The sequence below is a fragment of the Mustelus asterias genome, chromosome 12, assembly GCF_964213995.1.
Source record: "Mustelus asterias chromosome 12, sMusAst1.hap1.1, whole genome shotgun sequence".
Lineage (NCBI taxonomy): Eukaryota > Metazoa > Chordata > Chondrichthyes > Carcharhiniformes > Triakidae > Mustelus > Mustelus asterias.
The window spans coordinates 67,057,880-67,082,792 of NC_135812.1; the positions used below are offsets into that span (position 1 = coordinate 67,057,880).

Here is a 24,913-nt window from a genome sequence, read left to right on the forward strand (position 1 = left end):
ACAATTGTGACCTCTGCAGTGCACAGAGTGTGGGAGATTCGAGTCTGAACTTCCACTGAAAAAACAATTGTGATTTACACTAGTTTTCCCGCGAATTCAGCACTTAGAATTTTTTTGGGAGAATTGCCCCATATGATTCTATGATCCGGTCACAAATTCAAGTTTAATTGGTATGAATGAAGCACTTAAAACTCTAATCTTTGGGAAGTCACATCATTAAAAATAATCTCTCTGCTAAATTTACCTTTGAATTTGTGAATTGTTCAAATTACTTAACTATAATTATTCTCGTTAAGATTTTCAATCATTATTTTGTCCAGACCAGAAATAAAAGTTAAAATAAACTTTGCAAAGCTTACTGATGTAATATAGCTTGATTGTGCATATCCAACAAAAGAAGTCCAACAAATAAAATTATACTCAGTTGCACCCTGGGTATGCCAGAGGTATATCGATGCCACAGTCCATTCAAAAATGATCAGACTTTCAAAGTCCATGATTTTCTCAAAACCGAGACAGCTGAATAAAACACAAACACAGAAGTTAGGTAGAACGTTGCCTAAGTGGAGAGGACTCGAGGATGTATACTAAAGAAATGAGATTTTAAGAAAACAGAAAGCAAATTGGAAGAAAAGCTGTACAAACATGATTGGAGGAATGAAACGATCCTGTTCTCTGATAGCCTGCTCGAAAATTATATAATTTGATACATAACTGAGCTAAACATGCACGAAGGTCCCGATTTCATTCTGGTCTGTACAGAATTATCTAATGTTGGCTGAAGGTTTAAGTTTATTTATTAGTGTCACAAGTAGGCTTACATTAACACCGCAATGAAGTTACTGTGAAAATCCCCTAGTCACCACACTCTGGTGCCTTTCCGCATACAGGGAGAATTTAGCATGGTCAATGCACCTGACCAGCCCCTTTCAGACTGTGGGAGGAAACCGGAGCACCTCAATGCAGAATGTGCAGACTCTGCACAGACTGTGACCCAAGTTAGGAATCGAACCCAGGTCCCTGGCACTGTGAGGCAGCAGTGCTAACCACTGTACCACCGTGCCGCCCCATAATTACTGAAGGGACACTGCAACCAGCTACACCTGGTGAATACCCAATGGCCCTTCCTAAAGATCTGAGCCAGTAAATGGTGGATGAAGGCTGAATCAAATGTAGCTGCTGTCTGCTATAGATGAATAGCCTGCTAAGCTATATTGAAGAAGAGAATTACTGCAGAAAGCTAAAGCATAGAGAAGGGGAACCCACATGCTATACAACACACAATTATATTTTCTATGTGAGTTTACATAGTGAAAATGCCAGCATGACTGCAGTCATTTTTCTCGCTAAAGAAAATCAATAATTTGAATTAAGCAGAATAATTAAAACGATAAAGTGAGAACTTAATCTTGAACAAATTGAGTTAGTAAATATTTTGACTGAAGTGACATTGAAATAGTGAAGAGAGCTTTAGTGTAGTCCTTACAGTGCACTGGCTATTTCCAAGTGCTGTACCAATAAGGAAAGCTGCGGGATCAAACTGACTTGTTTTAGGTATGTCAAGACTTTAGAGCAGCGGAATCTCAACAACCTGAAGTAACAGCTGTGGGATAAATATGACTTTTAAGGATGTTAAGACTGTTACTCTATTTAAAGCAAAGACTCAAGTTCTGGAAGCAAGTAGCTTCGAAGAAGAAACCTAACACCAGAATAGCTTTGTCATACGGACGCAAGAAATCCATTTTGGTTATCAATGCTAATATAGTATTTCCTCTGAAAAGGGAGGTTTCCCTATTTTTATTTCGGTATTTTGCCCAAGAGGTGTTCATCCAGCATCAAGCTGTTTCCTCTTATGAAATTTATCTATCAGGGACTCACTAATAAATATCATGCCCCTTTGCTTTGTAACAAAATGTTAGTTAGATAATCAATTAGTGTTGGTTAATATTACTTTCATTATGCTGTCTGCAAAATGCTTTATAGGTGAAAATATTTAAATTCACACTTGCATTTTTCCACATAATTGTTTGAAATAACCATTATTCTAGAAGGAATATATCAGTGCACGAGGAGAGAATGTGCCTTAACAAGTTGAACAAAGGTCTGGAATTGTTAGACAATCATTGCTCTAGAAAGCAAATATTACTTGAGGGTAGCACAGTAGTTAGTTCTGTTGCCTTGCAGTGCCAGGGACCTATGCAGAGTCTGCATGTTCTCCCTGTGTCTGTGTGGGTTTCCTCCAGGTGCTTTGGTTTCCTCTCACAGTCCAAACGATATGTTGTTTAGGTGCATTGGCTATGCTAAATTCTCCCTCAGTGTACCCGAACAGGTGCTGCAATGTGGCGACTAGGAGATTTTCATAGTACTTTCATTGCAGTGTTGGTGTAAGCCTACTTGTGACACTAATACATAAACTTTAACTTAATAGTACACAACAGGGTATTAGAATGTAGCGCTGGGCACCAATTGCTTTGGGGTGGACAGAAGAAAAACATTAGATTTTATTTAACCTCATAGCTAGCTCATCTTGCAACGTTAGGAGCTGCATTCATTTCACTGCGACAGCGTAAGCTTAACGATTCTCTATCTGCTCAGTGAGTTTGAAGTCGTTTTATTTGGCTTTTTTGTTCTTTAAAGAAAAGTTAGCACGTCTTACTTACGAAAAGGTGCAGAAGCAAGATCGTACTCAGGCTTTAGACTGGAATAAATGGTAGAGTTCTCTTGCGAGAACGGTGGCAATTACCTTAAGTAGGTTGTGGAGAGCCCATATTACACCTCGCCCACTGATGAGTGGCTCAGGTTACTGACTTTTTCTGGTCCCATGATGTTATGCAAGACGACAGGAGTTTACAAAATTAACCACACTTCATTTAGCAAATGGATTTCAGTGTGCTTGCTATTGAGTTTATTTTTCAGTAAAAACATCTTTAAGAAGATAAGTTTGATTAAGTGTCAACCTTGTCAATTTGGACTGGGATTCCAACGCTTACAATATTAACTTTGTCCCAATATTGATAATTGTAGAGACACTTTTGCCAGAAATACCGGTATTGATGAACATTAGAACTGTCACCTTTAATCATTTACTACTAATGCAGTTATCCCACTTCATGTCATATTCGCGACTCGCTTATTTCAGAAAAAGGATTGAGAATTGTATAGCGATACAAGTTTATTGTGAGCGTGAAGCCAGCGACCCCGAAATAACGCGTAATCTAATTTGGGGACTTTTGGAAACTATTTTCTTGTCAGCAGTATTCCTCTGGGTAACTTTACAAAGGAAAAAGAGATCACTTTACAGGAACGTCTTAAGTGCTCAGAGGATTTAAGGTCAGTGTTTGGAATGTCTCAACAGCACAGCGAATTCTCCCGAGGGCGCTGCAACTCGAGCTGGGATGCAAGGAGCCACCTGTCCTTCACTGAGACAAGACATTTGCAATGCCCGGCCATTTAAAGTCATCACTGAATGGTAATTTATCGCTGGAATCTTCAGGCTCAAGTTCAGTTGTTGTCATGTAACACATTTACCCCTTAATTATTTCTCTACAGATTCCTTAGTTGAAACTACCAGTTTATAATTTACAAATTGCTGTTGCTATCGATTTAATGTTGCATATTAATGTCCACTTAGGAGCAGAATCAGGGCTCCAGTTAAATGAATGTGAAAGAAATAAGTGACATCTGTGCTCCATTCGCAATTTTAACCCAATGACAGTGACATTGAAGGTCATTACGAAACATTAAATTAAATTATACTCTTGCTGATCTCGAAAACAATCTATTTGTAGAATACATGATACAAGTTGAGGAGCTATTGAGCCCCTCTCTCCTCCCCTGACTTGCAGATGTCCTTGTTGCCCGGGCAATGCAAGTTTGCCGGCTTATCTTCTGATCAGATCCTTCTCTTTACTAGAATTTTGTATGGGGGGAAAAAACTGTACTGGAACAGCAGGTCAGCTGGGAATCCTGTTTAAATCTGAGAGGTTAACCGGAGCCAGCGGATTAGAAAACACTTTTCCAGTCTTCTTTCGTATGCAGTTTGTCTCTAGATATTTGGAAAAAGCTAAATATCCTTCGCGCGGCAAACAAGAGTCAAAGGAAATTTGGGAACGGTACAATGTGAAGTTTTTGGCACAGGAGATGGATATTGGAAAAGTAATTGTGACAATTGTATTTAGGGAAAGGACTAAATATCAGTTAAAATATAACGATCTGTGGGGCTAGTATGAATAAAGCAGTGATTTTATATTGCCCACGCTGTCAAATTGCTTCTGTAGGTAAATATGCGTGACAAATCTCAAGCAGTGACCTTTAAAAGGCGATTTTGCTTATTAAAGATCAATTAAACCATTTCAGGTGAGATTACTTCATCTGTAACTGCGACATGTACATGGTTGTAATTGCCCCAAAAGGGAGAGCGGGAGTGTAATAGTAGCAGGCGCAGGGAGAGATTGCACACCTATTTTTGGAGGATTGTTGCCGTTTAAAGAACAGCGGGTGAGGCCGACACTGAGACCATTCATGGAGGTGGCGGAGGAGCGAGAACTGAACATGGGAATCTGGGGCGTTAATTGGCCCGAAAGGCAGGTCAGGCAAATCATCCGTATTGCGGCGGAGTCAGTTATCTGCTTCCTCTATCATACAGAGGACCCTTGTGTGGAAATGTCCTGTTTGGACGCCGCTTCAGTGAATGAACTGTGACACCTACTTGAAGCTGAGCTTTCTGTAAGAAACATTGAAAGAAATGAGTCCATATATACAATATATGGGTGGCACAGTGGTTAGCACGGCTGCCTCACAGCGCCAGAGACCTGGGTTCAATTCCGGCCTTGGGCCACTGTCTGTGTGGAGTTTGCATGTTCTCCCTGTGTCTGCATGGGTTTCCTCCGGGTGCCCCGGTTTCCTTCCACAGTCCGAAAGATGTGCTGGTTAGGTGCATTGGCCTTGCTAAATTCTCTGTGTATCCGAACAGGCACCAGGGTGTGGCGACTAGGGGATTTTCACAGTAACTTCATTGCAGTGTTAATGCAAACCTACAGTCCAAAGATGTGCAAGTTAGGTTGATTGGCTATGCAAATAGCCCCTTAGTGTTGGGGATTAGCAGGGTAAATATATCGGGCTAAAGGAATAGGGCCTGGGTGGAATTGTGGTCGGTGCAGACTCGATAGGCCAGATGGCCTCCCTCTGCACTGTTGGATTCTTGATGTATCACGTCTAGCATCTGTATATTTTATGTATATAGAGAGAGTGTATTGTATGGGCATTTAAACTGAAGATGATCTTACCCAGTCATTTCAATCAGTCACCCTCGGGGTCTCGCTGGGGTTAGCCCGTTTGCTGGATAAATCGGTGTGCTGTACCCATTGATGCCAAGCTTGGACCCCATCACATCTGACAATAGACAGCAGATATATTCATTTCAAAGATGTGTCGAATCCCAAAATCACATCTACAGTGATCATTTTTCAATCCCCGTTGCACTTGTACAAAATGTTCCTTTTTAACCCTAGAACAGGGACAATATTCACTCCTTGTGGGTGTAAGCACAGCAGACATGTGCACCAATGGGGAATTTCAAGGAGCTGGTACATGGGGCCTTTACGACAACCCAGTGCCATCCTTGGGTAATAGTTGAAAGGGGGGGGGACAATATTTGAAGTGATAACTGCGAAGAGAGATGTATTATGTGGCTAAAACACTGATGTGTAACCACTCGATTCAGATAGGATTCATGACCATTTTAGAGTAGATTTATCGGCAAATAAGCAATATTCAGATCTTCAACTCCCCCCCCCCCCCCCCCCTCAGTGTGCCTTGCAGCACGACCCAGAACAAAAATAGTCATGAATTATAGGTAGCATCCGACCTGGGTACCGCAGCTAATCTGTTTAGCAAACTCTGTACAGGCTTCAGGAGAAAGATGAGGAATAACGCAATCTGTATACACAATGAAACTGGTGAATGAGCACATTACCTTTCTATTCTGAGCCATTAGTTGTTAAACTATTGCTGAGCTCTCCTCGGTGAATTACAGCTGCCCAATCCCCTTATCACTGGTCCTCTTGAAACAAGATGTGGATTAAAGTATTTGAAAATTAAACACTACTGTTTTAGTTATGCAGGAGTTCCTGCAAACTTCATCAACAATGTTCCTGCAAATGTTGTCCTAGGATACTGTGTGTGGCTTTGGGTGTTAACTATTGAGTTTTCAGCTGTCTCCCCGGAGGCAACCCAGTGAACCATTTTAGAACGGGTCTGCCTCTGAATCTCCCCCCCTTCCTCTGCAGTGACCTGCCCCATTCTGAATGGTACAGCTCCCAACTGACATCAATGAATATGAAGATTTACTGCAGGTGCTTCTGATTCCCCTCATCTTCTGATTCTGGTGGCTAGGAGTGAACTCCAGTGAACCAGATTGCTCTACATATGCCCAAAAAACATTGGAGAATGTGATCACAGTTTGCTTGTTTTCCACACTCTCTTCCAGCCAGGTATGTGAAGGTGTGTAAATTCACATTCAGTTTGTATCTGGCACACAGATTGCAGCTTTCCCCACTCTCTGTGCCATCTTGTGGTACAATACTCCTCACTCATACTAACTGCTTTGGTGACACGATGGCACAGTGATTAGCACTGCTACCTCAGAGCGCCAGGGATCCAGGTTCAATCCCTGACTCGGGTGACTGCTCATGTCTGCGTGGGTTTCCTCCGGGTGCTCTGGTTTCATCCCACAGTCTGAAAGCCGCGCTGGTTAGGTGCATTGGCCATGCTAAATTCTCCCTCAGTGTACCTGAACAGGAGCCAGAGTGTGACGACTAGGGGATTTTCACAGTGACTTCATTGCAGTGTTAATGTAAGCCTACTTCTGACACTAATAAATAAACTTTAAAACTTGATACTGCACCAACTGAGGCCAACACCTATTTGTTATCTCTGGTTGTCTGGCTTTGTTTGAGAGCTATTGTCATTATTTACCTTTGTATTATTCTGTATCTTCAGGCAACCGGATCTACACATTCACCAGTAAAAGGGAGCAGGCTGATGATCCGCCACATTTGCTGTGCCACTGGTTCCACTTTAGAAAGCAAAGTTCTGCAGATACTGGAAATCTGAAATGAAATCAGAAAATACTGGAAATACTCAGCAGGTCAGATGCCATTGGTGGAAAGAATACAACCTCCCCCCCCCCCCCCCCCCCCCCACTTCACCAGAGACACTGCCTGACCTGCTGAGTATTTGGGGCATTTTCTGTTTTAACCCTCTCCCCCATTTCTGTTGGTCAGCCTTCCTTACCATACCCAGCAATGTTGCCCCTTTATCCTATTTGCAATGCTCAGTAAACTGACCTGTTACACCTTGCACCACAGGGTTTGCTCACTATGTTGGCCGTGGTAAAAATGTCCATCTACTCAGCAGCTTCTTCAGTAGAGACAGAAAATAGGAGCAGGAGTAGGCCATTCGACCCTTGAGTCTGCTCCACCATTCATTGTGGTCATGGCTGATCCTCTATTTCAATGCCTTATTGCCACTCTCTTCCTATACCCCTTGATGCCTTTAGAGTCTAGAAATCTATTTCTTTCTTAAGTACATGCAGTGATTTGGCCTCTGCAGCCTTCTTTGGTAGTGAATTCCACAGGTTCACCACCCTCTGAGTGAAGAAATGTCTCCTCATCTCAGTCCTAAATGGCCTGCCCTGTATCCTGAGACCCTCTGTCCAGCCTTATCAGAATTTTATCGCTTCAATCAGTTCCCCTCTCATTCTTCTAAATTCTAGTGAATACAGACCCAGTTTACCCAATCTCTCATCATCTGACAAGCCTGTCATCCCAGGAATCAGTCTGATGATCCTTCGCTTCCCTCGGATCCTCTCTTTTCTTAGGCCTCACTCAGAGGCTTTGAAAAGAAAATGCATTTAACAGTGCTGTGTACACTTTGCCAGTGGATTAAAGCTAGCATGGGGACATCAACTCTCATCCTAAGTGTTAGCTGACATTTTTTCTCATAGTGAATATATACATAGAAAGAAAAATACTTTTCAAAGCTACTGCAAATGTCAAATTATGTTACAATGTTGAGATTTATTATGGTGAGAGTGTTATTTATGAATTCCTAAATGTCAGATGCTAAATGGGGATGTTAAACACATCTCTCGTCCTGTGAATAAAAACTCTTGTTGTAGCTCGGCTGTGTGTGTTGAACTGTGAAGGTTTGATACTGATACAATTTTGACAGTATTATATCTGGGCAGCTCCATAGGAACATGGGAATTAGAGGCCGAAATAGGCAAATTCAGCCCTTCAAGTCTGCTCCCCATTTAATCAGATCATGGCTGATCTCTCCTGAGTCTCAAATCCACCTCTCCACCTGTTCACCATATCCCTTTATACCTTTTCTATTAGAAATATATCTATCTCCTTCTTTTACACCTGATCCACCCTGTTGTGAAATGGTTAAAAATAAAAACTTCAACAGAAGGACAGAACTGGCTGGTCAGATATTTAATCTTTTTTTTAAAATGAGCCAGCTGATTTCTGTGCTGTGTTATTGGGAGGCCAGATGTTCTGGGTTAATGCCTGGCTCTTTCAAACTTTGTTAAATGCCAAGTTAATCGGAAAGTGGTTTTAGAGATATGAACCCAGTATTGCCACCAAGGGGACTGCGCCGGTACAGCAATAGTACACAAGATAAATTTCCTGAAGAGTCACAGTGGACTGGAAACATGCTTCTCTCATCACAGATGTTGCCACATCTGCCGAGCATTTCCAGCACTTACCGTGTTTATTTTAAATTTCCTGTCACACTGCTGGAGCCTTAGAAGAAGTCTTGTACTTAGTTGTGCTGTCATATAAGGGTGGCACAGCGGTTAGTGCTGCTGCCTCACAGCACCAAGGGCCCGGGTTTGATTCCCAGCCTGCGTCAATGTCTGGGTGGAGTCTGCACATTCTCCAGTGTCCGTGTGGGTTTCCTCTGGGTGCTCTGGTTTCCTCCCACAGTCCGAAAGACGTGCTGGTTAGGTGCATTGGCCATGCTAAATTCTCCCTCAGTGTACCCAAACAGGCGCTGGAGTGTGGCAACTAGGGGATTATTACAGTAACTTCATTCCAGTGTAAGCCCACTTGTGACACCAATAAATAAACTTTATTTTAATTTCGCAGGTAGATCTTGCAGTGACTCTTCTGAGTGATGTCCCCACTCTTTTGACTCAATTAAATAAACTGAGTGAGGTTCCCAAGGTAGTGTTAATTGCTCCTGAATGAGGGAGCCTTATGCTGTGGATTTGTGCCGACTAAAATTAGATGGAGATTGACTAAACATTATAAAAATTCAATTGGGATCATGCTTCTCCTGTTACTATCATGCATGTGGGTTGTAAAAAGTACAAAATAAGCTCCCAGTGCCAATCTGACACCAGCTGGACATGTACACAATGTATTATGGGTTGTTGGGAAACAGAATCCATTATGAGTGCCCAAACGGGATTAACAAATGCTCTGGAATTAGAACCTACACATGTAATATTTAATACTGATGGTGTGGGACAGAGTGGCAGCTGCTTCCGAAGAAACCTCACTAGGACTTTGTAGCAGCTTAAGTGGACCACTAATTAACTTAAATACCTTGAGGATGGAAGAACGTTGGTGAACATTTCCACACAGGAGCCTCCAATATGCTAGTAAACTGCTGTCTCTACACATAATAGAAACAATTGCTATTAATCCGAGGAGAATTACTTAGTATGTGGTTACTGTTTCCAACTGTAATGATAAAGACACGATGAGAGGATGCATTTTGTAAAACTGTGCCAACTGGAGTGTGTTTTGTCAATATTTGCTTTTAGATCAAAAGCCATCTGCCATGTGTGATGTGCAGGTTAATAATCAATACAAAGCTACATCTGATAAAACTAGTGAAATTACTCTCCAGGCCTTTAAGTGTTGTATAGCTTTGCCCTAGGAACACTGTCACTATTGAGGCATGGTGGCATAATGGCTGGCACTGCTGCCTCACAGCTCCAAGGACCGGGTTCCATGTGTGGAGTTTATATGTTCTCCCCGTGTCTGTGTGGGTTTCCTCCGGATGCTCCGGTTTCCTCCCTCAGTCCAAAGATATGCAGGTTAGGTGGATTGGCCATTCTAAATTGCTGCTTAGTGTCCCAAGGTGTGTAGGTTGGATGGATTAGCCGTAGTAAATGTGTATAGCGTTGTGGGGATAGGGTGGGGGAGAGGGCCTGTGTAAGATGCTCTGTCAGAGAATCGGTGCAGACTCAATGGGCCGAATGGCCTCTTCTGCACTATAGGGATTCTATGGTTATTCTGTCAATCATGACATTGGGTGAATAGCAAAGGAGCTTCTAAAATCATTTCAGGTCAATTTCAGTCAACTGAAATTTTAGCATTATGAACAATTACTAGTATTTATATAACGCTTTTAACATTTTAAAATATTCCAGCATTCTTCTTCACAGGACCATTATAAATAATATAAGGAGATATTACGACACCTGGCCAAACGTTGCGTCAAAGAGTTTGGTTTTAAGAGCAAATTAAAGGTGTGTGTTGTAGAGAGGAGGGTGAAGGGAGCCCAATGTCCAAGTCACAACTCATCTTCCCATTATCCTTTGCGTATTCCAGTTCACTTTAGGAATTACGTTGCTGTTCCAACATACACTTTTCCAGCATCTTGTAGTCTGGAGTTTTGGACAGTGATGGGTCGAAGCTCCAGTGTTTGTTTCCATCACGTGGCTGATTAAGAATCTCTCCAGCTCTTACTCCCTGTCTTTGGTGTGTGTTGGAAGGATACCCAATCTGTTCTGGCTGCTTTGTCAATGCACCTTCCTTGGCCATCAAGTTCTGGGGTGGGACTTCAACCCAGAGCTTCTGGCTGAGAGGCAGTGACACTAACTCACCATGCCGCAAACCCTTCACTTTCATTATGGTAAGACATCTCTAATTAATTAGTACTTGGCTCTCCAACACTGGGCCTTCTTTTTGTTAAACAGATGTTAGGTGAATAAATACTCATAAAAGTGAAATGAATATAGAAAACTGAACACTTGTACCAAACCATGTTGGAGATTAAAAACGAGTGCGTTGGTTTGTTGTTTGGTTAGGAGGTTAAGTTGCAGCAAATGGAGGAGATGGTGAAAGTTCATGAAAATGTAAAACCATTGGGAAGAAAATTGAAAGATTTTAGGATAAACCAAATATAAAAGTGCCCAGCATTTGATACCACTGCCAACAAATGACAGACTACCCTAAGTGGCTATGAGAGTGGCCTGTGCAGTTATATGAGTTCTCGTCAGGGGGAGCATTTGAGTTATAAACTGGTTGAACTGTGTGCGAATATTACCCTTTACCCTGATCACAAAATGTATCCTCAAATCTAAAAGAATAATCCCACACAGAGTAACCATCTGAAATACCTGCGCAAAGATCATAACTTGTTATTACCAAAGATCTTTGAATGTTCATAACCATTTCATCTTTCATTATTCTGTCAGTATTTAAGGGATAGCTAACCAGCGGCAAGGCTCCACTTGACCTTCAGAATTGGCCATTGCCTCCATTCTCAGTTAATAAACAGCTTTGCCAGAAGCAATTGTGCATGGCGTTATTATAGCCCTGACCTTAGGGTAGTCAACTCTTCAGGACTGGCCAGGAATTGAAGGTCAATCTCCAGGACACTGCTGTGTGCAACACTGGAGGAAAATCATTGGAACATTTTTTTTCCCCATTTTTTTCAAACATTTCTCTTTACCAGATATAAAGATATTGAAGATTGGGGGAAAAGGCTGGTTGGCTGACAGTCAAGCATCATCCGATTGGGCGATGAGTCTTTTTGCTTTCTAATTGGTGGAGGAAGGCAGTAGGTCACAAGGATGGATGTGTTGGCCGACTAATGGCTGGACAGTGGGGACAAGTCATGTGATGAAACTCAAAGGAATACCTTTAATTGCAATTTAGACCATAAGATCGAGGAGCAAAAGTAGGTTTTGGTCCATCGAGTCTGCTCTGCCATTCAATGAGATCGTGGCTGATCTGATGACCCTCAAACCCACTTTCCCATCTTATCCCCATCGCCCTGGATTCCCTTACTAATTAAAAATCTGCCTTTCTCAGCCTCGAACGTACTTAATGACCTAGCTTCTATAGCTCTCTGCGGTAAAGACTTCCACAGTTCCACTCGGAGAGAAGAAATTTCTCCTCATCTGTCTTAGATGGGCATCTCCTTACTCTGAGATTATGCCCTCTGCTACTGAACTCTTACACAAGAGGAAACAATCTCTCAGCTCTACCTTGTCAAGCCCCCTGAGAATCCTATATGTCTCAATAAGGTCACCTCTCATTCTTCTAAACTCCAATGAGTTCAGGCCCAACCTACTCAACCTCTCCTCACAAGACAGTCCCCCCATACCTGGGATCAACCTAGTGAACCTTCTCTGGACTCCTCCAATGCCAGTATATCTTTCTTTAGATAAGGGAACCAAAACTGCTCACAGTATTTCAGGTGTGGTCTAACTAGTGGCTTGTATAGTTTTAGAAAGACTTCTCTATTTTTATATTCCATTCCCTTTGAAATAAAGGCCAATATTGATTCCATTTGCCTTCCCTATTACCTGCCAAATTTGGATGCTAGCTAATTGTGATTTATGAGGACCCCCTAATCACTCTGACGCAGCTTTCTGCAGTCTTGCTCTATTTAAAGAATATAATATTCAGCTTCTTTATTCAGGTTATTGAGTTGGATGATCAGCCATGATCATAATGAATGGCAGAGCAGGCTCGAGGCCCGAATGGCCTTCTCCTACTCCTATTTTCTATGTTTTTCTCTGTTTCTACATTTCTTCCTATCAAAGTGCATAAATTCACGTGTTTCTACATTAGATTCCATCTGCCAAGTTTCTGCCCACTCACTTAGCCTGTCTGTATCCCTCTGTAGTCCCTTTGTGTCATCCTCATCACTTGCCTTCCCACCTATTTTTGTGTCATTCACAAACTTGGCAATTGTATGTTCATTTCTCTCATCCAAGTCATTAATACAAATTGTAATTAACTGTGGCCCCAGCACGGATCCCTGTGGCACTCCACGAGTTACAAGTTGCCATCCTGAAAATGCCCCTCTTATTTTATTAAGTAGCCTTTTATGCTGTACCCTATCAAAAGCTTTTGGGAAATCCAAGTATATTACATCTACCAATTTCCCTTTATCCATCCTAACCTCAAAGAATTCTAATGAATTTGTCAGGCATGATTTCCTCTTCACAAAGCCATGCTGACTCTGTTTGATTATATTATGTATTTCTAAATGGTCTGCTATTAAATCCTTAATAATGGACTTTAACATTTTCCCAATGACAGACGTTAAGCTAACTGCCCGACAGTTGCATGTTTTCTATCTCCCTCACTTTCTGGGTCAGGGTGTTACACTGGTAGTTTTCCAATCCTCTGAGACTCTTTGACAAAGTTTGTTTGAAGTCCGACTTGAGCGCAGTGAACCCAGAGATATAAAGTTTGAACATCATTGCAATGGCCTTTTTGAAATGTTTTGTAATGTTCTTTGTGATATTTTATGAATAAAGTATATTTTTTACAAAACAAGTAACACCAGGCAATCAAAATGACTGCACTTTCTTGTGCCCACAACCAGCGTATGGCTGTTATAATTCACACTGGTTAACACAAGGATTTCTGAAAACCTCTGCTTAATGCGATGATCCGAGGTCCCGACATATTAAACACCATTACAGTCCTTTTTCTGTAATTCCCCAACAGGGACTGAGAACTCGATTAACCAACTGAAAGTAAGGAGTTAGCCCGTGAAATGTTTTGGATTGCAAATGGATCATTTGGAAGTTTAGTAGGCCTATAAAAGTTGTACCATGTCCATCAACAATCTTCTAAACCCTGGGAATGTCGTAGCCCTCATAAGTAAAATCAGAACATGGTGCAAACACAGCCTAGGTCTGAGAGAGAAAAATGAACACGCAGACAACATTTCTGGAATCAGAACCAAAATCTGAAGACTCCCTGGTGTGACTGGCTTTTAAAAGATTCAAATTCTTTCCAACTTTCCGATGCTGACGGGTCTCCCTGGTTACTTCCAGTTTCGGTTTCTGATTTCCAGTGGATTTTATTTTCTCAACTGCATGATTCGTAAAACTTAATATATATATAAAAATAACATTCCAAACAATATACAATTTAAACCATTATCGCTGTCTGCTCCACTATGTCACTTTTTGGCAGCCAAATGCAAATGTTTTCAGTTCCAATGTTGAAATCCCAGTCATTTTCATGTCTCGATACTTTCCAGCACAGGTTTGGCATGGCCCAGGAATGCATTTCAAAAGTTTTACTAAATATTAAAATTTCTCAGGGTGGCCAAAATTGTGATCATAAGTTTGCACTTCATATACCATCACTGGGCCGCTTATCTTTGAAAGACCTAGCTACCATGATTGAGGATAGCCGAATAATACAAAATGCCTCCTTCTGCTAATTCCTGAATTCAAAGCTTTAGGTATGGTTAGATCTCTCCAAACCACGGTAGCACAGTGGTTAGCACTGCTATTTCACAGCGCCGGGGACCCAGGTTCAATTCCGGCCTCGGGTCACTGTCTGTGTGGACTTTGCACATTCTCTCCGAGTGCTCCGGTTTCCTCCCACAATCCAGGGATGTCCATGTTAGGTTGATTGGCCATGCTAAATTGGGATTAGCAGGGTAAATATGTGGGATTGCAGGAATAAGGCCTGGGTGGGATTGTGGTCGGTGCAGACTCGATAGGCCAAGTGGTCTCCTTCTGCACTGTAGGGATTCTATGTAAGGAAGCAAAGTTGCTGCAAGAGACTTTGTAGGAATGTCACATACATCTTGCTCCACCCCTTCATGATTTGTTTTCCATAAAGGCCCCCCAGTTACACTGTTATTTCTCCAGCTTCCAAAATGGTGTTTTAACCTTAGTATTAGCAGAGAAAGGCTAAACTCTGCTCTAACATTATTCCACAGGCATTAGCACATGTATTTAAATGGCCCCTGGTGAAACATACAGTAAAGAATGCTATACAAATGGTTAAGACTTGGGCTGTTAATGCCAGCAATCCTGAACTACTGTACAAGGAAACAAAATCATTCATTTTCAAAAAGAAATCTTCAGGATACATTGAGGATACACTACTATCGATCTAAGAACACACATCGTGTCCACATCTCATGAACAAATGGAAAAAAAAATTAGCAATCACTAGCAAGACAACATTGATGGTCCATCCCTAATTGCCCTTAAGTAGGTGGTGATATGTCACCTTCTTGAACTGCTACAGTCCTTGTGGTGTAGGTGCACTCAGTGTCAGAAAGGAGGAACTTCCAGGATTTTGATTTTACAAGTCTGATACTACAGTTAGAGTGTTGGTACTAGTATAAAATGATCATCTTGTCCAAATGAAGTGTGCAGGGTTTGAATGCTGTTAAACTCAGATGCACAATGCTATGTGGAGATGGCACATCTTAAGTTATGCTGTTATCTATGCATTGTACTCAGTTAATAATGAATATCTGTTGGACATCAATGCACTGCTCCAATCACTGGCTGGTTAACTTTACTAATAATTAAAGAACCAGTATCAGCACTAGCTCTCAACATCAAATTATTGCAAAATAAATTCATAGAAGTTATGTATTGAAGGAAACCTCAAAAGTTTTGACTTCAGTGTCCTTGAAGGGTAGATTGACTCGAGACCCCCAATTACTTGGCCACTTTCAGCTTCTGGGAATTTGATTGACATAAGGGGTGGCACAGCGACACAGTGGTTAGCCCTGCTGCCTCACAGCTCCAGGGACCTGGGTTCAATTCCGGCCTCAGGTCACTGTCTGTGTGGAGTTTGCACGTTCTCCCCGTGTCTGCATGGGTTTCCTCCTGCTGCTCCAGTTTCCTCCCCACACTCCAAAGAGGCGCAGATTAGGTAGATTGGCCATGCTAAATTGTTCCTTTATGAGTAAATGTCTGAGGTTGCAGGAATAGGGCCTGGGTGGGGTTCTTTCTAAGAGTTGGTGCAGGCATGATGGGCCTTCCGCACTGTAGGGATTCTATGGTTAGGGTCCAGGCAGCTGAAGGCATAACCACCAATGGTTCGTAAAGTTAACCAGCCAATGAATGGAGCAGTGCCTAGATGTCCAGCAGACATTCGTCGCTGAACTGAGTAGAATGCATAGATAACAGTGTAATTTAAGATATGCCATTGGCTGATTAAAATTGAGGATGTTCCAGAGGCCAGAATTGAAGGGGTGCAGATCTGCAAGAGTTGTAGGAGGAAACCTGTTGACCACCAACACTCCTTCAGCCAATGAATCATGTTGAACATCACTTGGGAGAAATATATTACAAAAAATGCATAAAAGTGTGAAGTACCAGACATTAGAACAGATTAGATGAAATAGGTGAAACACTTGCTCTGTGTATGTTGTTAATATAGTTACATTGAAAGGTACCAAGGAGACTCATTGGATTGCATTTTGTGGTCAGCAATTAAATGACCGCACTCTGAACCAACCTTGAAAGAAGTTACCTACATATATATCCAGCAATTGCTGTGGCTTTTCCCATCTTGTCTTGGTAATACAAATCTGACATCAAGTCCAGCAGCTCCCTAGGCATGGTAGCAGTGCTGTCAACAAACAGGAAAGCAGCCAATCATCTGGAAGTAGTTACGCACGTCACCTTCATTTTTGATTGGAGTTTACAGAGAGAAAATTTATTACGTTTAATTTATTTTTGCTTCTAAATCCAAACCTCCCGCAAATAGAAATCAGTTTCTCAGGGCCAGCGAGGCTAATTTAGAAATTATGAAATTAGTAGGCCATTAAAAATCCAGTTATACCTTATTCAACAAGGTAAAGCTTTTTCCAAGTGTTTCCTGCAGCAAGACTAACAAGTTAAAAATGGAACATTCTTGCTAATTTGTGGATTTCTCATTGCTTGCACTCTGGGCATTGCCTCACCCTTTGGAGAAGCATCAAGTCAATTGTAGCAACTTCTGAATTCCCATGTTATTCTGTGCATGTGTGGAGTTCAGAAGTTGCTGTCAGTTTCAATGATGGTGATGCTGACAGTCCCCTGCCATAATGACTGCAAAAAAAAATCCAAGTCAACATAACCAAACAGCAGGAAAACAATCAATGGAATTTTACAATTACATAGCCAGAATAGTAGATTGGTTAGATGCAACCTTAACCAAACTGTACAGTACTCTGGTCAGACGACACCATGAGTACTGCGTCCAATTCTGGTTAGTGAAACACGAGGTGCTGGAGGCAGTGCATAGAAGAGTCACATGACTCATCCCCGACATCAAGGGCCTAGACCATCAGGAAACAGTGGACCTTTTCAGTCTGAAAAGAAGATGATTGAGAATGGAATAGGTAAATCTTGAATAATGCTTTTACACTGTGGCACAGTGGTTAGCACTGCAGCCTCACAGCGCCAGGGACACGGGTGTAATTCCAGCTTTGGGTGACTGTCTGTGTGAAGTCTGCACATTCTCCTCCTGTCTGCGTGGGTTTCCTCCCACAGTCCAAAGATATGCAAAATTGCCCCATAGTGCCAGGGGTAATAGCGGGGTAAATCTGTGTGGTTAACGGGATAGGGTCTGGGTGGGATTGTGATCAGTGCAGACTTGATGGGCCAAATGGCCTCCTTCTGCACTGCAGGGATTCTAGGATTCTAATTCTGGGGCATGGGAGCGCAGGTTATGGTAACTTTTAGGGTTTATATTTGGAAATTCTTCTTTACATAAACAGTGATCAACATAGGATATGGGTGCATTGGAGGCAAAGTGGTTGAATTGCTGAAGAAACAATTATCTGCTTCGATTAAGGGAGGGGGTAGTTGTTGGGTCTTTCTGGATGGATGACCTTGCTCATATATCAGCACTTTGGGATCGCCATTTTTATCAAGCAAGCTTCTTTTTACTCACAGGGAAGTTAAAACAATGAAATCCAGGCATGAAGCACAAGAGCAAAACCCCTTACCTGATGATACTGGATTGGTATCCAGCCTCAGTAACCTTCTCAGATAGGCCGTGCCATGTACAATGTCAGGAGGTTGTCATCATTCATACCTGTGTGGCCAGGACACAACATTGACACCATCACTATATAAACAGAAAATAAGTGACTGGATGCAATAAATTTTATCTATGGGCATGATTTTCTGGCCTCGCTCGCCCCGGAAAACCCTGCCCAAGTCAACGGGCTTTTCCATGGTCCGCCCCTCGCCCATTCTGATTCCGGTGGCGGGTGGGACGATAAAATTCGCCCCTATTAATTTATGAGAAAGACTGTGCACTGGGACGATGCAAGTTAGCGTTTGAAGAACATGGACCCACAGAAAGGACAATATTGGACTTTGGAAATGTTAGTTCATAAAACTTTCAAGCTTAAATATACTGAATGTATTCATCAATAGTAATCTAAATAGTAAATAAAATATAGGAAAGTATTTTTAATTGTAATGGTGATATTTAATGGTTTGGGGAATGATCCGTGTGCAAATGTTTAACTCACAATTGCTCATTTAACTCCAATAATTTTCCATGCAGTGCCAGGGCTGGAAGGAGGAAATTGACTTATTCCCTCAGTAAAATGTAAAGGAAACCTTGGAGTAAACTTTCCGGTCCCGCCTGTCATGGAAATTGTCACGGGCGGGATGGAAAGTTTGGCGGAGTGTTTAAAGGTCTGTTGACCTAAGACAGAAATTTCCGGTCTCTGGGCAAGCACGGCTGGAAAACCCCGCCCAAATGTATCAGCTACGTCCAAAGTCATTTTCATGTGAAGGGTTAAGGAATGGCAGATGCAAAGGTTTGCCTGCCTAACTGCTGAGGAATTCTACATTGTAAAGGAACCCAAGGGAGGGTAAGAATTTAATATTGTGGCTATGCCAAAATCAATGTTGCAGTTTAGGTTCTCACACTCTTAACTATCCACTGAAGAATCCAAGAGTTCTAGAACCCAGTGAAAAAGAAAGTGCTGCCTAAATACTCTGTTAATTGGCTGCAACAAAATTCAGCCAAGTATTGTCTATAATCAATAGTTGTAGTTCCACTGCGTAGAATGGATGTCTTTTTGTGATGTATTTTAAGTGTTTTGTATTTGGATCCATAAACAAACATAGGTTTAATATGTTAGATAGAATCAGATGAAATAAACTTTGTAGTCCAAGCCTATTTACCCTTCTTATCATGCCCATGATTATTCATAGTGAGATCAAAAGCTTAGTTTTGCCATACCATTGAGGAACATGGAAATGAATGCCGGATTAAATTCCCACAGAATGATAAATTATCAAGCCAGGCAAAACTTCCTATTAGATAGCAGAAGACAAATAACACCACCAACACCATGGCTGGCACGGTGGCACAATGGTTAGCACTGCTGCCTCACAGTGCCAGGAACCCGGGATCAATTCTGGCTTTGGTTGGCTGTCTGTGTGGAGTTTGCATGTTCTTCCTGTGTCTGTGTGGGTTTCCTCTGGATGCTCCAGTTTCCTCCCACAATCCAAAGATGTGCAGGTTGGGTGGATTGGCCATGCTTAATTGCGCCTTAGTGCCCCAAGATGTGTAGGTTAGGGGGACTAGCTGGATAAATATGTGGGGTTACGGAATAAGGCAGGAGTAAGTTGCTTTGTCGGATAGTCAGTGCAGACTTGATGGGCCAAATGGCCTACTTCCGCACTGTGGGGATTCTATGATTCTATGATATGTTCTCACCTCAGCCAGGGAAAGCTGTGAAGCCCGAGGAAACCCGAACCTGAGCAGAAGAAAAGGAAACACGTTCTTAAATTTAGTCAAATAATAAAGTATAACTGAACTTAAAAACATCAAGTGATCGCATTTTCCCATGAATGTTCTCTACAAAATGTAACTAAACCTGCATATGGAACAAAGCTCCTTCCTGAATGATCTTCCATTACCTGTAGTTGGAGGTAATAAATTTGATAAGAATCATAGAAACCATACAGCGCAGAAGGAGCCCATTCGGCATCCCACCCAATCCCACCCAGGCCCTATCCCCGTAATCCCACATATTTAACCTGCTAATCCCTCTAACCTACGCATCCCAGGACACCAAGGGGCAATTTAGCATGGCCAATGCACCTAACCCGTACATCTTCAGACTGTGGGAGGAAACCGGAGCGCCCGGAGGATATACATGCAGACACGGGGAGAAGTGCAAACTCCACACAGACAGTGACCCAAGCCAGGAATCGAACCCAGGTCCCTGGAGCTGTGAGGCAACAGTGCTAACCCGATAAGGTTAAATTCATTTTCACAAGGTATAACAGAACTTCTTAACCAAACTACTTTTCTTAAAATATTCCAAATGCTAGGGCATATACGTATCTAAACCAGGAAATTCCACAGCATATCTTCCATCTCACATATATATTCAGGGCTTGTCACTTCACATTAGCGAATATCTTGGACATAGATAGCAATAAAACTGTCTCTAAGCAAACAGTGCTGAATCCAACTCCATAAGCTCACAAAATGGCTAATAGGGAGAAGGGGGGAAATATTGTCCTGGTGCAGTACAAGATGCTGGAGAAAAGTAGAGGGAGCTTGACACCATTTGCAGCAGAGTACACAAGGTCCAACATTATTTGATGCTGATATTAATGTCCATATTGGCAAGCTCTCTATTGTCAGCCGCTAATTGCTTACTTCTTAAAAATCTTTGGGCTGAATGTTGTGCTTGTTAAAATGAAAATATGCCCTTGAATATATTCCAAAACACCCAGCGGTTTAAGAACTGTGTTCTGATGTTCCATTGCCAATTCCACTGACAATTGTCGTCAATTAGAAGGGGATTTTTAACACTTATGAGCAACACCATTTTGAATTATTCCAGTGAATTTTGTACACTTGTGCTTTCTGATGTTCTTGGAAGAAGCACTGGCATAAACAATGAGGAGACCAAACAAATAATTGGAGTAAAGGTTTCCTGTGAAAATCCCCTAGTCGCCACACTCCGGCTCCTATTCAGGTACACTGAGGGAGAATTTAGCATGGCCAATGCACCTAACCAGCACATCTTTCAGACTGTGGGAGGAAACCGGAGCACTCGGAGGAAACCCACGCAGACATGGGGCAAATGTGCAGACTCCGTGCAGACAGTGACCCAAGCTGGGTCCCTGGTGCTGTGAGGCAGCAGTGCTAACCACCGTGCTGCCCATAACATACAATAATTAAAAATAGGGTGATAAATAGAAGGGTGATGTTTTCAGAGCTGCAAGAAGAATGTAATTACTGTTTTAGCTATCTGTGAAATATGAACAACAAATATATACAACAATTGATTCCTTTAAAGATTATATTAGCTGAATGTGAGGAAAAATGATGTTGGTCTTGATTGCATAATCTAAAGACAAATAGTCAAGGCTGAGACTAGAATTGAGAAGAGCGAAATATGTTTTCAGCAGATATTCAAAGACTTCCTACGATTTCCTTTGTCATAACTTGTTTCAATGTTATGCTAAATGCCTTCTTCAGAAAAAAGTGTTGAACAGCCAAGTTAAAAGAAGTTGAAAAATATGCATAAATTATCAAATGTTCTAAATATTACTTTGGTTCAGTTCTGAATTCCTTCTGGCTGGGCATGTCACTAATGGAGTTAAATTAAAATCCTGTGGCATTGTTTGATTACTTTTGGGGTTCAGGAGAAATGGAAGCTTCTCCTGTTCCAGGATATGCGAGTTATGGAAATAGATATAAGCCTCATGCATCCTAGATGCAGGAAGCTGTTGTCAAAGAACACAAGCAAGTTCTTCTATTCTTTCATGGGGCGTGAGTATCACTGACTAGACCAGCATTTGCTTCTCTCCCTAATTGCCCTTGAAATTGGTTATAAGTAAATAATGAAGTTAAAGTAAAAGTTTATTTACTCGTCACAAGTAGTCTTACATTCACACTGCAATGAAGTTACTGTGAAAATCCCCTAGTCGCCACACTCCGGTGCCTGTTTGGGTACAATGAGGGAGAATTTGGCATAGCCAATCCACCTAACCTGCACATCTTTGGGCTGTGGGAGGAAACCGGAGCACCCGGAGGAAACCCACACAGACATGGGGAGAATGTGAAAACTCCACACACACAGTGACCCAAGCTGGGAATCGAACCCAAGTCCCTGGCGCTATGAGGCAGCAGTGTTAACTACTGTGCCATTGTGCCACCCCATGATTGGATAACATAATAATGATTAGATAACATTCAGTATTGCTATTAAAGTAAGTTAGGATTCTGCTTGGAAAAGACAAACAATGCAAGATAAAGGATTTCTGCTTTTGAGGTCATGGGGAAGAATGAGTTATGATAGGAGACAGTGGAAAAAAGCCTTTCACCCAATATAAAAAGAAATAGAGGGAAAAAGGCATTAGAACATTTCATTTGGAGTTTACTCAGTACAAGAATGGTAAGTTAAGAGAATAGTGACTAAAATAGAAAGGTCATGAGAAGATGTGATGAAGAGCTACAGATTTGAGAGACGGATCACATAAACACATTCTGGAATTTGTACTATCAGATGCTGGTGATAAGTTACAATTCACTCGGAGTCCAAGTTGCTGGGGTAACAGGCACTTTTACATGCATGTTGAAGTCTACATCTTGGATGATGGCATTAGACGTGTTCTTCCCATCAGATAACTGGCCCGGAACTTTCACCCACTCTTACATGCCTTTTGCATGTGGGAAGATTTGCAGCTAGATAATGTATGGCCACATGCTAACTGTGCTGTCCTTTGTGTTCAAGTCCTTGGATAGCACTCAACCCAAAGCCTCTGTCTTGGAGACAGGGACACTACCCACTGCACCACAAGACTATACATACTATCATTGCAACTTGTATGCTGATATTGAGTGGAGTATAAACCTGCTGATATGGGTTGGTATAAGTCTGAGAGGCAAGCTTCAATAAGTTATGTTGTCCTGAATGTTTTTCTATGCTGTTAACTCTAATAACTGGCAATCCAAAACCCATCTACAGCTGGCAAGTTCGCAATTCCTATTTAATGAAATGAACTGACTACCCCATCACTGTGCAATGTACATATTATGCATTTCAGAACAATAGCTAACAAAATAGAATGGTTGAAGTACAGAATTTTCAATGAATCGAGAAGACTTGTCTAAAATCAGAACTTTTGATTAATTCAGCCATCAACTTCTTTGGAATTGGAAAGACAAGTGGTCAGTTCAAGTAATTTAAGAAAAAAAGGCATGCACTATTGGAGCTATCAGGCCAGAACTTGCTGGAGCCAGTGTTCTAATGGCAGTGAACATTCACCAGATTTGCCCATTCAGGCCTCTGGATCTTTGGAGATGGGATGCAAGTCGGGAGAAGCACATCATGAGACCATCAGTTCTGACACTCAGACAATGCACAGAAATTGCCAGAGGGGTTTAAAACTTGCAATGGGCTGATTTCACTTCTGCTGCTCAGGAACCTCTGCGATTGTCTCTGACCACTGCAGTTGAACAGTGATTTTACGTCATGCAACGGGAAATTATGACCGAGTGAGATCAACCTATAACTTCACCAGCTAACCAAAACCATACTAAAATGCTTAAAGAGGACTTTTTTTAAGGCAAGAAAAGTAACTATAGTAAAGTTGGCCATGGGGATTTAACATTTCTGTCCCTTGAAGAGCTAAAAGTGACAGCTTGTTAAAACGTGTGGCCAGAGAATAAGGTAGCAACCACAAGACAAAAATAACAGAAATAGAATTGGTGAGAATGCAGTTGGAAAAGAGATAAAGGTAGTTAGAAATCCTGGAATTAGAGAGTGTGGAAGCTTCCCAAAGAAGACATCAAGAGAGAGAAAGAGAAAGGTAAAAGAGGGGATGCCTTCCTGAGACGGGGCTGGAATTCTCTGACCTCACCTACGGCTGGGATTTTCCGGTTCTACTGCAGTGAATGAAGTTTTGACTGAGTGTTAAATTCTCCGTTCTCGATGGCAGTGGTGGCATCGGAGAATCCCAGCCAGGGATTAGAAAGGGTTATAGAGGCAGGCTTGTACTCCCAAAAGGTTTGGGACAATCCAAAGAGGTTGGAGAAAGACAGCAGGAATCTGTAGGACTGCAGGGAACCACAGAGGTTCAGAAGTCCTAGGGGGGTAATAGACCCTGTGAGAGTTGGAGTAGCTAGGGAAGAGCTCCTTGTAATTAAAGAGGTGGAAAGCAGGGACCTAAAGACGTTTATCGGGCTTAAAGGGGACAATAGATCCTGTGGGAGTTGGGGTAATGAAGAAAAAGCTACTTGAATTTAAAAGGGCCAAGGTTAGGCCGATAGATTTAAAGGAGGCCAAGAAAGAACCAGTAGAATTTAAAACTAACTGAGAGAGACCCAGATTTGGTTGGCTGATACGTTTTTCCTCGGGGAGGTGATGGCCTAATGGTATTATCACTATACTATTAATCCAAATACTCAGCCAATGTTCGGGAGACCCGGGTTCGAATCCCACCATGGCAGATGGTGGAATTTGAATTCAGTAAAAGATATCTGGAATTAAGAATCTACTGATGACCATGAAACCATTGTCAATTGTCAGGAAAAACTCAATGGTTCACCCATGTCCTTTAGGGAAGGAAATCTGCCGTCTTTACCTGGTCTGGCCTACATATGACTCCAGAGCCACAGCAGTGTGGTTGACTCTCAACTGCCCTCAGGCAACTCAGAATCGGCAATAAATGCTGGCCAGCCAGCGACGCCCATGTACCACGAATGAATAGAAAAAAAGAATTAAACAGGGACCGGGAAAGTCCCACAGTGGTTAAATTGAGGAAGGGATGGTGAGGGAGATGCCAGAGCCAGTTGGAGAGAAAGGGTCAAAGGCAAGCCAGGTGAAGAAGTACAAAGAGCCAAGA

The 24,913-nt window shown here is 42.0% G+C and overlaps 1 long non-coding RNA gene across 2 annotated transcripts in view; it reads right to left on the bottom strand.

The window, feature by feature from the left end:
- The window catches only part of LOC144501555 (uncharacterized), a 34,591-nt gene that overhangs the window by 4,192 nt on the left and 5,486 nt on the right, over positions 1 to 24,913 (bottom strand). Inside the window, exons 3-7 of one of the 2 annotated variants that reach the window (XR_013499149.1) lie at positions 19,761 to 19,800; positions 18,025 to 18,113; positions 16,567 to 17,122; positions 5,286 to 7,109; positions 418 to 519 (exon numbers count right to left, since the gene is read on the bottom strand). This is a non-coding gene — a long non-coding RNA (uncharacterized LOC144501555). Of the gene's footprint in view, positions 1 to 359; positions 7,110 to 16,566; positions 17,123 to 18,024; positions 18,114 to 19,760; positions 19,801 to 24,913 lie in introns of those variants that run through there. The other variant, XR_013499148.1, reaches the window with a different exon arrangement.